The following is a 4,660-nucleotide window of genomic DNA, read 5'->3' on the forward strand; positions in this document are numbered from 1 at the left end:
AAGGTGGTTCCAACTGGTGCCTCAGCCACTCACACAGGGCACATGGCACAGTCAACATGACCTGCGGAAAAGGGGGTGAGGGGGCTGGACTTTTCTATCCCTGTGCTGACCAGTCACTGAATATCCTCTCTAGGAGCGGACGTGGCCATCACCTGAGTTTCCAGCTGTTGTAGCAGCCAACACTGCTGGCAGCTGGGGGAATAGGGATCTGGTCTTGAAAAGGTGGGGGGCGCTGGGTGCATCACAACCTCTGCTACAAAACCCGAATGTGCCACTCTGACCTGGAAAAGTAACCATTTAATTCAGGCTGTGGACCAATGCACAAAGGCTGTGCTCATGTTCTCACTCCTCTTTTTTCAAATTGAATTTAACTTATTATTAATTTACAGTGCTGTGTTAGTTTCAAGTGGACAGCATGGCAATTCAGTCTTTTTGCAGATTATACTCCATTACAGGTTATTCCAAGATAATGGCTATAATTGCCAAGGATACAGTGTATCCTTATTGCTTATCTATTTTGTACGTAGTAGTTCATTATCTGTTCAACTCATACCCTTAATTTGTCCCTCTCTGCTTGCCTCTTATGCTTAGTGAAATAAGTCCAAGAAAGACAAATACGGTATGGTATCACTTATACGTGAAATCTAAAAAAAATTCACACAAGTGATGGTATAAACAATAAACAAGTGGATGCAAAAGAGAGTCACTCCTCTTCATGACCAAGTAGCTGCAACTCCTGAGTGATGTTATTCTAGAACTTTCTAGAACTTCTATTGTGATTCCACCTGCCCCCCCTCACCCCCCTGACAGGGGCAGTCCAGGATAAAGGGAAGACAGTGCCAGAGTCATGCCAGCCAGCATTGTTCGCAGTCTGGATTCACTGTGGGAGTAGGAGTCCTGCCCCTGGCTGGTCTGCTCAGGCCATCTGGACTTGGACAAAGCAGGCGGAAGCAAGGCCAGGTCTCCTGTAGATGATCAGCAACCAACAGCCATTTGAAGTTGAGCCAGAGAGCGGGAGCCAGACAGCGGGCTGGCTAGTGTCTGGGCTTGAACTGTCTGGAGGAAGGACCAGGGAAGGCCAGGCCAGGCTGGGCTGTTTTTGGCCTCAGGGCAGGTACAGAAATTTGACTTCTCAGGGTACCTGAAACTGACTGAGCACATGGGGTTGACTCAAAATAAACAAGCTCTTAAGATACTGATTATAATAACAATAACGGTGGTGGTGGCGGTGATGACAATAGCTAACATGCATTTTGGAGTTTCTTTGTGCCAGGGTCTAGACTAAGTGGTTCGTGTGAGCCATCTCCACACATCCCTCTCACAAACCTATAAAGTAAATACTATTTTTATCCCTACTGTACAGATGAGAAAACTCACCATGGAAAGGCTGGGTAAGTCGCTCAACTTACAAAGCTGGTTAGTGGTGAACTATTATTTAAACCTGGCCAGTCTTACACTAGACTCCCCACTCCTCCCCAAGCCTTCTGTTTCTCATTAAATGGTGCCATCTTTTACCCAATTTGCTCAGACCAAACTCCCTAGGAGTCATCCTTTAGTTCTTTTATTTGCAAACAGCCTGTAATTAATTTATCAGCAAGTCTCATAAATTTTACCTTGAAAATTTCCCCTCAGCATAGCCACTTGGCTTATTTCCCAACTTACTACTGTTATCAGTCAGAATGAGCTAAGGTATGCCTCAGTGACAAACAGGCCCTAACTCTCAGTGACTTAAAATAACAAAAGTTTTGCTCTTGCTTCACATTATGTTGCTGGTCAATGAGGGGTTCTGCTCCATGTTGTCCTCATTCAAGGACCCAGGTTGACAGAGTTTCTAGAATTTGTAATGTTACCACGGTATGCAAAGAAAGAGCAAGGTGTGTGCAAGTGCTTAGAGATGTTGACTCGTCACATTTATTGATTGAAGTAAACCACGTGTCCATGCCTAATTTCACAGGGGTGGAAGATGCAATCCTACCATGGACCCAAGGGGAGACCTGGAGATGCAGGGGAGCAGCATCATCCCTGCCACAATCATTGTAGATCCAGTCTCCATTTTCTCTTGCACAGAGAACTTTAACAGCCCTCAGATCGGTCCCCTACTTCTGCTCTTATCCCGTAATCCCTTCTCCATGTTACACACAGAATGATCTAAAGCATCAATCGGGTCACTTTCCTCCTAGGCTTAAAATCCTAAATAGCTTCTCTCACATGAGCAGTAAAAGGCAAGGTTCTCACCCTGGCTGGCAAGGTTCCAAGACAAGGGTCAGCAAACTACAGTCCTCTGGCCAAATCTGGCAGACCGCCTGTCTTTGTCAATAAAGTTTTATTGGCACACAGCCACACCTATTCATTTACACACCACCTGTGGCTGCTTTCATTGAGCCAACAGCAGAGTTGGGGAGATATGACAGAGGCTGAATGGCCACAAAGCTTACATATCTAGCTGACCCTTTACAGAGACAGCTTCCTGGCTCCTGTCCTAAAAGCCCTGGACTCTGTCTCCCTCCAGACCTCCTCTCCTCTCACGCCCTCTTTCTCATTTCCTCCAGCCATATTGGATGGCCTGTTACTCCCCAAACTGCCCAGCTCACGCCTGCCTCAAGACCATTGCACAGTCCACCCTCCTGCTGGAAGCCTCGTCCCTCAGCTTCTAGCACTGCTCCTTCCTTCCTGTCCATTTGGTTTCTTCTCTTATAGCACCTGCTCAGGGGGTCCTGCCTGGCTCCCCTACAATAGCATCCCCCCTCAATCTTGTCACTCCTCAGTCCATTCTTTGTCATATTCCTCTCCATTTGAAATTGTGTTACAGATTTTATTCATTTATTCATTTCCAGTCTTCTCCTATATTCAGGTCTGTGAGGTCTTTTGGATCGAGAGACCTGGAGTTGTCTCAGCGCTTTGATGATCTTCTTACACACACTGTGCTTTCTGTGTCTCTCATTCTAAGCTGACCAGTACCCTCCTGGGGAGGGGATTTTTAATTTTTGGCCTCAGCTCTAAACAGACTATATTTCTATGAGATTTTCAAGATCGTTTTATGTCTGAAGATTTTAATGTTTGCATTTGAGAATCAAGGACAATAGCAGTGTTATTATGCCCATTTAAAAACACTTCAAGCTAATTCCGGTCATCTCTGGGAGGCAAACTTTGAACATCTCTGCAGTCCCCAAGGAGAACAATCTTCTGTAGCTTTGAAGCCAAAGAAGATTTCTGAAAAGGAAGTTACAGTCAATTGAAAACTCTCAGTGGAGCGTGAAGAGCAGAGGGCTCCCTGTGGTGGGGCTGCCGCTGGGCCTGCCCGGGCTGGACGTGCCCTTCTCGGCTGGAGAGAGACCGCACAGACAGCTCGTCGGGCGCGCTGGAGGCTGGATGGGCCTCGGACCCAACCATGTGCTCAGGGACCAGCTCAGAAGATGCAAGTATCTCTTCCTCATCTTTGCTGTAGGTTTAGCCATTTTCGAATGAATTTAGGTGATTACGGCAGAGAGGACATATAGAATAAAACTGAAGTGAGAAAGCCTCACCTTTTTCTTAGCAGAGATGCTCTGGAATACATCAGAAAGAGCTGAAGCTGCTGATGGTTGGGTGAGTGTCTGTGGGGAAAGTGGTCCACAGAGCCCCTGGCCCAGTCTTCCTGGCAGGAAGGAGCTCCCTGAGTCTCCTCTCGGCTGCAGGGGTGGAGAGGGAGGGATGCCAAGAGGCCCTGCTGCCTGTTTGCTGGCTGGTCTCCTTGCACTTCCTGCCATGCTCACATGACTGTCTGCCACCCACACCCTTGGCTGCCTGCTTAGGTGCTGGGGCTCGGAGCCCGTCTCTGGAGTGCCCTGTGCTCTGCCCTGCCTCACTCCAAGTGATCCCCCTTTCCCCCTGTTGATTAATAAAGGCCAAGCTCAGCTTAGCCTTCCAGGCCATTTGCAGTCTGTGTCCAGAATGACCTCCCCTTTCTCTCCAACATCGACTTACCCTGTGTTTAACCAAGTCTACATCCAGCTGCTTCTCAAAGAATCTGGCACTGTCCGACTCCCTGCTTTGGTTCACGCTCTTCCAAATCCCCTGGGGTCTCCAACTTCTGCCTGCAAGAGTGTATTCTTCCTCCCAGGCCTGAATCCACATCCCCTCCCCAATGACATTCCGTCTGATCTCCTGGAGCCCCACCGTGGATATCTGTGCCTCTACTGTGACTCATGTTTGGCTGAAGCTGCAAGCACCTTCTCCCTTCCCCGGGGCTCCACAGGAACAGAGCGTGGCTTGTTCATCTCCATTTCATTCCCTTTGCCGGCCCTGCACAGTGCCTGGTGCAGATGGCAGGTTAGAGGGTGTTGTCAAATGAATAAATGCTCTATAAACAGGGACTGGTGACTTAATTCACACACGTTTTGAGTGTGGCCTTCCCAGAAAGCTTGGATCTCTGAGAAAGGAGGGGAAGCTGGCATAGAACAGGGTGCAGTGGAAGAGAAGGAAACTTGAACTAGAGAACGTACACTGGCCATGGCTCTTGCCCAAGCCTGACTGATTGATTGGGGTAATTGAATGTGGTGGGTGATTGGGATGATTGGAGTAATTTATTTGGGCAACTGATTGGGGTAAGTGACTGGAGTGACTGGTGGGGCAGGTGATTGAAGTAGCTGATTGGGGTAAGGGTTGGAGTGAGTGATTGGAA

At 48.2% G+C, this 4,660-nt stretch overlaps 1 long non-coding RNA gene across 2 annotated transcripts; it reads left to right on the forward strand.

Moving 5' to 3' along the window:
• The first annotated feature begins 815 nt into the window (after window positions 1-815).
• LOC140699769 (uncharacterized) lies at window positions 816-4,352 on the forward strand. Of its 2 annotated transcripts, none has more exons than XR_012078004.1 (2): window positions 816-1,114; window positions 2,835-4,352. It is a non-coding gene; the product is annotated as an uncharacterized lncRNA (long non-coding RNA). The 2 variants fall into 2 exon arrangements; XR_012078003.1 differs by having other exon boundaries at window positions 2,852-4,352.
• Window positions 4,353-4,660: the final 308 nt, after the last annotated feature.

This window comes from Vicugna pacos, chromosome 11 (assembly GCF_048564905.1).
Source record: "Vicugna pacos chromosome 11, VicPac4, whole genome shotgun sequence".
NCBI classification, from domain to species: Eukaryota; Metazoa; Chordata; class Mammalia; order Artiodactyla; family Camelidae; genus Vicugna; species Vicugna pacos.